Genomic DNA, 12210 nt, shown 5'->3' with positions numbered 1-12210 from the left:
TGACTGACCTAAAAAATATCCTTCATGATTTGTATAAAAACCCTGTACCTCCTTAGTTATCACAAAATTTCACAGGGAAATAAATAAGAATACTTCAAATGGATTTTGTTACTTGAAAGAACCAAACCTCTTAGGATTATCTGACTGGATTGGCTTTCCATTGCTTTAGAATCTCTAGAGCTGAGGTTTTTTTCAGTTTGTAGCTGTTAGATGATTAGCCTTGATCACTTCAGAAAGCAGTGTGAGACTTTTCACCACAAAGCCTGTCTCCAAGTTTTTTGTTCTTTTTTATTTATAATAAAAGATGATAAGAGCTACACTTGAAGGAAGAAAAATAATGAATAAATAAAATAAAAATGGATTATTTAGATTTTCTTTGCAACACAAGTTTGAAACAATTTTTACAGAGCATTTAAAGACATAGGAAATAAGAAAGTGGAAAATATTGAAAATATTTTGTCCTCAAGTTATTTTTGACTTAAATGTAAAAACAAGGAATAAATCTTGTTTATAGGCTAGAAATTAATTTTTTACTCTACTATGCATTTCCTGTTTTTTAATAAAAAGTACTGGCTGAGTAAGTGAAAGGACTTGCTTTGTTTTTTCGTTGGTATTTTTTGTTGCCTGTTTTCAACATGTCACAGAATGGGTTGGGTTGAAAGGTCTGGTCCAGCTTGCCCACTCAAGCAGGGTCATCCCAGAGCTCACAGCACGGGATGGCATCCAGGCTATTCTGGAACATCTCCAGTGAGGGGGACTCCACAGCCTCTGGGCAATCTGTTCCAGTGCTCAGTCACCGATGCAACCAAGTCCTTCCTCAGGTTCAGGTGGAGCATCTTGTGCATCACTTTCTGCTGCTGCCTTTTGTCCTATTACTTGGCACCACAAGAAGACCTTGACTCTTCTAAAACAAAAACATAAAGCTGGGGGAAAAGGTCCAATCCATGCTTTCACTGTTAAAGGCCCAACATTTCACCCCATAAAGGAAAATGCTAAAAAATTTCCCCCAGTTAGGTAGGAGGGGCAGTTAGAACCTGGCAACTTGATATGTTCACGGTAGTAATAATATCTAATACCTTTGTTTTATTTGTTGTGGGAAAATGTTACTTCCCAGTATTTTATCTTTCACACTTAAATATTTGAAAATGGTAACAAAATATTTTTTTTGTCTTTTGCAAATCAGTATAAAAAGCCTACACTCTCCACATTAAAATTACAACTGTTTATTTGGCTTTTCCTTGCCTCTTCAGCATGAATTAGGTGAAACATGCTTGCTGGGTCTAGATTCTTGTTAGTTATCACTAGATAAACAAGGTCAGGTATGATTAGCTCTTGATTAAGATGCAGTTAAAGAAAATGTAAGATACTGCTGAAACTTTACTAATGTTGTGGGTTTTTTCTCTTATCAACTAGTTTCAATTCTCCAGAATACTGGAGAATATACTCCACAAGGCACCAGAATACTGAGGTCAGTAATGGCAGGCTCCAGAGGGCAACAAAGACTACCTGTCCTTCCCTAAGAGCAGAGCATTCATTTGATGCATGGTCCCAGTACTAATTTCTATAATTCTGTCCTGCTTGTCAGCACTTCCCACTATTTCAATAGATCACAGTGTTGTTTTCCCTACCAGGTAACACCTTGTGGAGTGGCAATGTGAGCTCTTATATGGGCTGTTACTTTTCATCTCTGTGGGAGCATCGTACTAATTAGATTAAGTTATTTGTGAATTTATGGAATGCATTGGAATCCTTTGGGAGTATAAATCTCTCAAGCATTTTAAACATTTTTGTGACTTACTGGAGTCTGACATCTCTGATGCAGTTATGATTATTTACAAAAATATCTACAAAATAATATTTCTCTGAATTAGTCTTTCCTCTTAGTTCGAGCTTATTAAAATCATACTTTGTCATAAAATTTTATTTTTAGAATTTCTAGGCTTTATAGATACCCTAGGGTGATATCAGTTTGTACTTCTGCAGTTTCTAACAGTGTTGTTGTTCCTCCTCTTGAATTCCCCTACTACTCCAGCCTCTGCTAAAATTACATGCAAGAGATCTTCAAACAAATTACTGACCAGACTTCTTGAGGCAATGTGTCTCGGTTTTTTGGGTTTGAGATAATATTTTCTTTCCTTAGGTTTATCCCAATAGATGAATGCCTCTCCTATTTTATATTTTTCTTGAGGCTGATTATAGTCTGTATTGTATCCTGGTGGGATGGAGAAATGTGCTGTAAAGTGCAAGATACTGGTATTTTCTCTGCTGGTTTTTAGCTATACCCAAGCTGATGGAAGCAAACAATATTTTTTTCCCTTCCAATGACTTCCATCCTCTAACCCCTTCCCTACTAACACTAGGCTTCTTCCTTGGCAGTGTGTAAGCTGAGCTTCTCAGTGGCTGTGAGCAGCTTCAGGCTCTCAGACAGTGAAAGCACTCTATAATCTCCCAAAGAGCCTGCACATATCCTGGCCAATCCAGCCTGGTAACACTGTTCTTTTCAATATTGTCAGCAAATGATGGGAAGTACTTATTGACTGAGAGAGAGAGTTAAATTGTTCTAAAGCTCTACAAGCTGTTCAAAAGCAATTTCTGACCTGCTACTGCTCTGAGTGTGGAAGCCTTACCCATATGAGTGAAATATATGAGCCTGTGGAACAGCACTAAGCCTTATAAGGGAATTTGTGTATTTCTAATGTGGACAAAAGTAGCCTAGAATATTTTCTGGAGATGTATCCATAACCCAGTGTCTCATCTGCATTAATGTGCATCAGGAGCTGAAGCCATTTTCTTGTGCACTTTGTGCAGTGTGTTAAGGAAGCTTAGCCAGTGCAAGCAGCTAGGCTGGAGTGAGCTACTGGCCATCAAAAAGATTTAAGTTGCTTTAAATAGACTTGTGGGGATCTGAAATAGTTTAATTGCCTAGCTTGAAGCAAAGCTTTAGCAGTGTCTGGATTTATTCATATTCTCCTCACATCCTCTGGAGCAAAACATAATGATAACATTTCCTTCTACCCCACTAACTTCGCATGATTATTGAACAAAGGTTTTTGCACATGTGCCCAGGCTTAAAGCATGGTGACAGGACTACCTGTGCAGCACAGAGAATCTGTTCATTAGAGTAAATAGGAAATGAAGAGTCAGGATTAGATACATAGTTTATGAATAAGCAATATGTGGAAAATAATTACTGTTGTAAAAGAGTAGGTAGTTCATTAAATTTTAAAGTTAAAGAATTTGAAAGTGCCCATTAGCTACAGCATGGTAGGTTTGTCCTGGCCTTGAACAAGTGTAATGGCAAGGTGGAAGTCTCCTTGCTGTGAGGAAGGCACCAATGTAATAGACATTTTCTAACAACTGCCTCTCTAGTGTCCACCCCAACCTTGTTTTGGCTATTTCAGTGATCTTGTTGAGATCCCAACTCAGTTGCTTTTGTTGTTACCATGATTTGAACTTGAACTGCCTGATGTTTGCCTGGTATAGGAAAGGGTTGGATGGAATTCTGATTGACCCAGATTCAGGGTGCCAGGGTCTGAACTCTCAGTAAAGCACACACTGCCCCGCATTTCCTACTCCCAAATGTGGATTCTGAATTTAGCAGCAGGTAAACATGGATGAGGAGCTCTTTGTCTGGGCATTAATAGGTGTTACAGGCTCCAGTCTACCCAACTTGGGGTCTCACTCATCCTACCAACAGCCCATGTCAGCCCCCTGGGGCTGTCAGTCCCTGTCCCAGTGATGCCACAACTCTGCTCTGCTCAGCCACGGGTCCTGCTGAGCCAGGGCTGCTCCTGGTGTCCCCAGTGTCCTGCCTCTGGCTGGGGCAGTGGGATCAACCCTGGCTGCCAGGCTCTGCCCTGCTGCCCTGGGACTCCCCACACCACAGGAGATGTCAGCTATGGCTGCACCCCATTATCTGCAGTTCCACTTCCAGCTCACACTGGGTTGTCTTTAAAAAATGTGAACTGCAAATGGATATTTCTTTTTACCAGAAAGGTCAGCATAAAGCACATTTAGGAATACTCTTTCACTTGTTACATGAAGAGGACGATAAAACTGCTATTCCTGAGGGGCTGGTCCCAGTCTTTATTTGGGTATCTGTATAAAATATGTCAATGTCTTATTTCAAAACCCCAAACCCAGACCATTCCTCCATACATTTTTTACTTCAGTGATCTTTAGGTTTTTCCTAAGTTTATGACATCCACAAAAGTTTGAACTTTTAATCACCAAGGGGCATCCTGGAGTGAGACACATCAGGCTCCTGCTGACAATGAGGGAACAGCTGGAGTTACTGATTGTCTTGGTCTTTTTTGCAGCTTTTTTGGTGACATTTTATCCCATTTTATCAGTAATGGGACCTAGCTATTTCCTAGATTTTTTCTCAATGTCTCAGAGTTGTGTTAGGTTAACAGAATTTAAAAAATAGAGCAGCTAACTGCTTTTCATTCAGCTACAAAAACCCAAATGTAGTGTTAGAAAGGATGAATAGAACTCACATTCAGCTACTACTTGCTTATTAATTGTCCATAAGGAAATAAAATTTTATATGCACTTGCAACAACAGGAAAGCATTAAAAAAGACTTCTTAGATTTCCTATGTTTATTACCCTTTTGCCAAGATTTTTAGAATATGCAGTGCCTTTGTTCAAGATACAGCAAGTGGCCTTTGTGATTATCATTAATCCTCTTGAAAGCTGGACATTTGGAGTGTCCATGGTTAAAAACTCTCAGTATTGTCCTGTCTATTATGTTCTGTTTCTCAAATGGCTGAGGTTCACAGAATTAGTATAAAAGCAAACATCTGCTGGTCTGATACAAGCTGGGACCAATAAGTCCTTCTCACAGTTCTGCACAAAATTCATAGAGTTTGGTCTTTCAGTGACAAGTGAAGCTAGAGCCATCAGCAGCCATTCACTTGCCTGACCCATCTGTTTTATTCACCATTCAGTGGGGAAAAAAATTAAAATAGCATTGTAAAGACCTGGTTAATGTATTTATTGATCTGAGATACCTGAAAGCATCCAGGGCACGTACAGCTTCTGTATGAGTGTGAAATCATCAATATGATAGCTCTTCATTTGGAAATTGGCATGGGTCTCAGCTTTGTGTCTGTGTAAGCACACGTGCATGTTGCATCTGCAGTGTTGTACATGCAGCTGATTAAACATTTGCCAACATTTCTCAATACTGAGATTATTAATTCGGGACCATGAAGAATAAAGAGGTAAATCATGGCTTAAAAGCCTCACAGCATGGTGTACACTGCTTAAAATGGCCTTCTCACTGTTTGTTCATTTGACATAATACTGATAGAAATTCTCAAATATGATTTGTAACAGAGAGAAGTATTAGGTGTATCATTATAAAAGGTAGATTTCTTATGCTACATTTTTATTCAAATTTATTTAAAAAGCCTGAAAATATCAATGCTTCTGCATATGTATTAACTTTTAAGAGTCAGATGAGAATTCTGTCTGGCTGTTCTGACTTAGTGCACTGAATGACTAATGGGATGAAAATCAGGAAATCTGGGCTTTCATCCACATTTTGCTGTTTGTCTGATTTTTTAAAATCTCTTGCGCCTCAGTTTCTCCCTCTTTAAAAAGAGGAACATTTCACTTGTCCATATTTGTAAAGTATTTTATTACATCAACTAAATTTGGTCCATCAATGGAAAGTTTTATTTAACATCTCTTATTCAATGCCTGCTGCACATGGACATTTGGGAAATGGATTAGTCAGATGGAGATGCACTGGTGCATTTGTGAGATTATTTCTGTGCTAGAACTAATTTAAAAACCTCAAAATATTTCTGAAGGTGTTGATGTTGTAAAATTTAACAAAGGACTAAAGTCTCAAGAATGTAATGAGCAAATCTTGAGGAATTTAAAAAGTTAAATACACATGAGAAAGTTGAGGCTTTACACCTCAGTTTCTTTGTCTGCAGAATGGGATTAAAAAATTAATGGCTTCCCTATTAAGCAGTGAGAAATCAATCATAGATACTCTGTATGTCAAAGATGTAAAAAAATTGATAATCATCTCTTTGGGTTTTTTTAAACTCACAATAAGATGGCAGTAAGGAACTGAGACTTCCTTTAAAAAAAGTGGCTTCAAATACATGCGTACTTACAAAACTATTGTTGGCTTCTCCAGGTGATTTCTTCGCCTTGATATCCATGACAGAAATTAGGTAGACTGTTCTGGAAATAGGATCAGATTGTTTTGCTAATGAATCTAAATCTAGTTGGTTTTTGGAATTCATATGGGTAACAGTTGGCAGTACTCAGACAGATTTATGGACCCTGACAACACCCAGATGTATACCAGGAACAGCAGACAAGCAGAAAAGGCTGCAAGTGAATATATAATGAAAGCCAGAAGATACAGCTCATGATAGTAGTTGAAGATATTTGGATGAAAATCCAGTGACCTTCCTGCCATTGGTTCCTTTAGACCAGTGGCAGACTTCTGTTCATGCCTCCTGCCACCTTGCTGCATGTCTCACAAACACATGTTGAGCCGTAGAAATGGAAGTGTCAGGGAATTTCAACCCAATCCATTTAGGAGTTAACTCATGGGGCATGTGCATTTTATTACAGCTAGTTTCATGTAGTGATAATGAGCAGCCATGTGGCATTGCAACCTACTCCTTATTTAGAGCATAAAACAGCTTTATTCCTGCAAGGGCAGAGCCAAATGTTTTACAAGGAAACAGTCTGCCCATTTCAAATGAGCTGTTTCTCTAATTCTAGCACTTTATAGTAAGAACTGAATAGTGTAATTATGGGTAAGGAAGTGGTAGTGTTGGGAGGAGATGATGGAAATGTTTTTCAGTAAACAAGCAGAGCTGAGAGCTTGCATCCTCCTGCTGCTGGAGCACCACAATGTCCCCCAAAGCCTTTGAAGGAAACCTTTGAAACTTAACACATGATGAACATATCCTAGACAAAAGCATGTAACATAAAATGGAGTTTGAGTGTGCCTGGCCCATAATTAGCTTAAGAGATATGGACAGGAGTCCTCTGACTGGATCTCAAGGCTGGCAGATGGCTGCAGTCCTCTGCAGAGTAAGTAGGTCTGCATAGATTACTTTGGAAAATGAAATAAAAATCAGTAAGAAGTAGAGAGAGATAGAGTTTTTCCTTTTTATTTATTTATTTTTTATGCTACAGCAGTTCTGGTTTAAATTGATAAGATATCTACTGAGCTGTTTTCTTCTTTTCACACTAAGGAAAATTTGAGGAATGCTGTTCTGTGAGCCTGCACCGGTGCTATGGGGGTCTTGTCTTGCACCCAGTAAGAAATATTTTAACAATCACTTGCTTCTGAACAATGTATAGAAAGGCTTTTTGTTTATTTGATAATACATATTTATATGGAGAGCATAAAACTAGAAACTGTTATTTGGATGTGTCTCAAGCTATGCTATGTAGACAGACAATGTAATATATTGCATAAAATATTGCACTAATTGCACTGCAACCCATGGTACTTGTCTCTGAAATTATTTTTTCTCATCACTATCTCCTGTCTCATTAGTTAGAAGTTAATATGAATATGTTTATAATGTGCAGAAGGGGCTTTTCAGTGGTGTGAAGTAATTATGTATAATCCACATTGCACTGGGCGTTTAGCCAGCCAGGGTTGTAGGCAAGTGCCATATGTCATTTCTCAAGTACATGATACATCATTGCTTGAGACCCAAGCATATTTCACCACACACATTGCCCATCCATTTCTTGTTTTTATCTGTGTTTTCTGCATGTTTCTCATTGCAAGCTCTCTGCCTTCTGTTCTCATTGGGAATCACTTTGCTGATTATGGGTAGATAGTATCAGCACAACCGAGAGTGGAAATGATGCCATATCCTCATTTAATGTAAAGTGAAGGTTATGCTTCTGAGATTGATCTGTTATTAGGATACCCAGGAGAATTCTGCAAACCCAAGGAACAATACAGCTCCTTTATTAGCAGATTATAAAGAGTGTCCTTCAAAGCAGCTGTTGAAAAGGATAATTTTCTTCCTCTGGTCTATATTTTCAGATGTCTGGTATATTCTATAAGATAAAGACATAACAGTTCTGGTTTATCTGCCTATTTATTCCTCTTGCAAAATTCCTCTTTAAGAAAGCTTCGCAGTTCATATGAAGGTTTATTACATTATGAATGACCAAGTGATTATTTACTTCTCAATCACCAAATAAATCCATGAAAATGGACCTAAAAATAGGACTACAACATTTGGAAATGGAATTGCTTCACATTGAATTTCTGCATGCAGTGTTCCACCGAATCTTCTCTAAAATGCACTAAATGGATATGCTTGACTGAAAAATTATCATTGCAATTTTGGAGACTGAAGCCTTTAAGCCAGTAACTGTGTGGTAAGTATTTTCTGCCAAGATACTGGAAGTTCAGATTCAGTTCTATCCTTTTCAGCCAGATCAAACCCATGTTTTTGGGTTTCCTCCTCACTGTTCAGGTAAGCCACTGACTGACCTGTTTCACTTTGCACAAATAGTTATCCAGTTCCTGAATCTGGGATTTGAGGTGCTTTCTTGAAGGTAGAATGTGATTCTTACAGTCTGGCTCCATGGCTAGAAGATCTTCTATCAACCAACATCACCTCCCAGCTGTGCTATGGATGCAGCCATAGAAATCTGACCAAAATTAGCAGGTTCACTGGGCGTGTAGAGGCAGTCTAGGGAATGGCTGAGAGCATGAACTGTCCTTATTAGGCAACTTGTACAGATTTGGTGAGTGAGGGGAGATGCCTATGTTTGAGATTGCTGCTGATGCTGCCAATTTTACCAGTTGGCAAGGCACAAGTTACTTGAATGAAAGAAAGAAATGCTAATGAAGTCTTACTTTGCAGGTTTGAAGGGGCTTTATAGTAATCATAATATTGATTTGTAGTAGTTTTCTACTAAAAATCTCTGGTACACTTTTTAAAATCAGGTTCAAGCCAAGTACAGATACAATTGGAGAAAGAGTATTATAATTAGTACCATAGTTTCAAAGCAGTTGAAAGAGGCTAGATTTTTGATCTGGAAGTTCCATGTAATACAAATACAATTCATTTTTAGTAGAAAGATAATTGATAGACCACTGATTCTCTTCTTTTTAAGTCACTGTTCCATGCTTTGCAGTTGGAACTATATATGTGCTGGAACTTTAAAACTGCCCCCACTCCTGGTTTTGCTTGAGGCTAAATATGTTCAGTTTAGGACACTCTTTAGAACAACACTTTTCCTTGTCAGGGTGTCCTTAGCTGTAGGTTGAGAATGATAGATTTCCTTTATTTCAGTATTACAAAAATACATTCCTTAACATTCACTGCACTTGGGCTGAAGGTGCTATAGAAGTGTAACCCTTGCCGCAGTCATGCTAAGGGATGGATGGTGTTTGCTACTGTGCATGATGGGTTTTGTGCATTTTTAGGCAGGATGTGGTTCCAGGCCTGTCCTCTCAGCTGGACTTGGCTGTTCTTCCTCATCATCCTTTCCCTTCCAGAGTGCCTGGTTGTGAATCCTAGTCTTCACTCCCGGTCTTTTTCCCCATTTATAGGAGAGGAAATGTAGCTCACTGAACTCAGTTCTTGCAGACAAATGTCTAAACCACTTCACTGAGTGTGCCCTTACATTCCCTGCTAATTCACTGGTTACCATCAGCTCCTTTTCTAGTGTAGTGTACCACTGCTAGGAAGGGGAGAGAAGTAGCAAATCTAAGACAATATCAGCCAAAGGCTCCAAATTTTATATTGCTGCTTCACTGCACAAGAGCAAGACACAGCCTTGTTTTAGTCAATAAAGGCATCTTGCAGATGGAAATTCAGTGCTGGTGATATGCTGTATTGTTATCCTTAGCTGAATTTTAAATTCATAAACTGGCATGTCAAAATGTAAGTATAAGCAAGATCTGCTATTATTAGGTTTTTAAGTCTATCTCCTAAGTTTGAATTCAGTGCAGGACAAAAGATATCCAAATCTAAATATATTAGTGTTTTACTTGTCATTGATTAAAACGTCAGACACTTTCTTTTCAGAATACAGGACTGTGCATCAGTACAAGTCATTAGCTGTAAACTCTTTTATGCAGTGTCATTTGCTGCTGGATTTACATACATTTTTCTAATGACTTTACCTGTCAGCTGCCATGGTTTCTGCAGTATTTTCATATTTCACTGTTTAGAGTTAAGAAGGCTTATGAGATCTTGTATCATTTATCAGTATTCAGTGTGGAATTGCATTATTCCAGGATGGATTATAAAGGCACAAACTGTTATTCTAATGGCTTCATTGCAAGTGACTAACAATGCCTTATCAGGGACATTTTGTGTAGCTGTACAGTATGTTTAAAAAAATATGATGTGGGGTGTGCAGGGGACAAGATACCAACATTTGTTTTATTTGTATTCTAGGACACAAGGGTATTAAGGAGAAATGAAATGGCAGCTGCAGCTGTTGTAGGCATTCCCCAAAGGGATAGAGCTAATAGGATATGTCTTCATCCACAGCTGAGTTAATTTTGAAAGCGGAGGATGAAAAATGAAACTAAATACATACAACAAAATCTTGGATAACGGGGGTGGGAGGAAGTAGCCGCCCTCACTAATCTGTGGCATCATTGTGATAAAAAAGGAAATCTTTCCACTAGAAATCCTAGAAGAGAAGATTTTGTGAGGCAGCTGAAGTATTAGTCTGTCTGAAGAAAAAGAACATTTTGTGGAACCGTATGTCTAATGGACAGTTTGAAATCTGCAGATACTATAATCTAGATTACTGGAAAAGCATTGCTCAAAAACTTTAAATCTTTTTTAGGTCTGGCATCAAAGGTTGTGTTTTCTGTGTTTATGCCAAAGATGAAATGTGGTGACAGAAGTGCAAAGCCACAAAACCTACAAGAGAAATTTATCCTTTAGTCAGGCCCTAGCTTCATTCTGACTAGGTATATATTCTGCCTTTCTTCAAGTATGGTGTCATTTTTTTAATGCAGTGGAATGTAACTTTTCATTTTTGTCTTTGAGAAGCTTTCATTCTGTCTCCTAGATCTCATGGTTTATTTCTTTCTGGAAATTTGCCAGGTGCAATACTGTAGAGAAAAATGCCTCAAACCTTTCTTTAATCTTTACTTATCACTCCCACACAAAGTGCATGATTCACAGCAAAATGTCCTCATGTGCAATGATTTCTCCCCTGTACACTGATGGACTGTAATGTCTTGAAGCTGCTTCTTTGCTGGAAATTCTGAAAAAAAAAAACAAACAAAACAAACCCCAAAGAGGAGATACACAAGTGGTGATGATGTCATGGGTGTAATGTAGGCAAGACTCTGATTTACCACTTGGTACAATAATATGACACAGAAGAGGTCTAGAAAAAAGCATGTCTCTCTACAGCCTGGCTCTCTGAGGCACAGTCAGCCTAATGCACCATTCATTCACCATTCCCTAAATTCCTTTCTTAAACAGACTGATACTGAAGCAAGGAGCACAGCAACCTTGTCCTCTGAGGTTTCTTACTAAAGGATTTCCTTTTCATCTTCATGGTCTGTCTCCATAAACCTATGGAAATGTCATGTTCTGCAACATTCAGGTCTTTACAGAGAGCTGTCCAAGTGGTCATGGGCAGAATCAAAGCAACAGAAATATTTCCTGAATCAAATGGCAGTTGATTTTGTGAAATATTCCATTTGTTTGCTACCGTGAACAAAAAATATTTGCTCATGCTCATTTAATTAAACTATGGGGTTTTGGTTTTAATTGCATTTTTCTGTAGTATCAAAAATGGGTTGCATTGATTCAGTGGCATTTTGGGTCAGTTTGGGTCAGTTTTCTTTTTCTGTTTGTCCCTGAGGAAATAGTACAGAAACTGGTGCTAAGAGCTTATAGGAAGAGAGGTCATGCTGGACAAGGAAGCTCATCTTTTCCTTTGGTTCCCCTCCAGTCTTGGGAACATGTCATCTTGGCTAATAGGAAAGTTTTCCATTTATATAAACATTTTCCATTAATATTTTTCTGCATCCTTGTCACTTTCCCCATCAGCATAATTCACTGTACTAATTACTATATACTTATCCTAAGTTCCATATTAAACCCACATCCTTCTGTTCTGCAGGAAAAAAAAAAAAAGAAAAAAAGGAAAAAGATATGCACCTTAAAAGTAATCTCTGAAGATCTGAGGCAACATTCTAATGGATCAGCAG

General features: G+C 38.3%; 1 long non-coding RNA gene across 1 annotated transcript in view; it reads left to right on the top strand.

Moving 5' to 3' along the window:
- Nucleotides 1–12210, top strand: part of LOC146767386 (uncharacterized) — a 35637-nt gene that overhangs the window by 18074 nt on the left and 5353 nt on the right. Inside the window, exon 1 of the long non-coding RNA XR_014955729.1 lies at nucleotides 1–12210. This exon is cut by the window's left edge and continues 18074 nt beyond it. This is a non-coding gene — a long non-coding RNA (uncharacterized LOC146767386).

This window comes from Lonchura striata, chromosome 5 (genome assembly GCF_050655825.1).
Source record: "Lonchura striata isolate lonStrDom1 chromosome 5, ASM5065582v1, whole genome shotgun sequence".
In the NCBI taxonomy this organism is placed as follows: domain Eukaryota; kingdom Metazoa; phylum Chordata; class Aves; order Passeriformes; family Estrildidae; genus Lonchura; species Lonchura striata.
The sequence above is the reverse complement of the archived record's forward strand: the minus strand, read 5'-3'. Positions and strand labels throughout refer to the sequence as shown.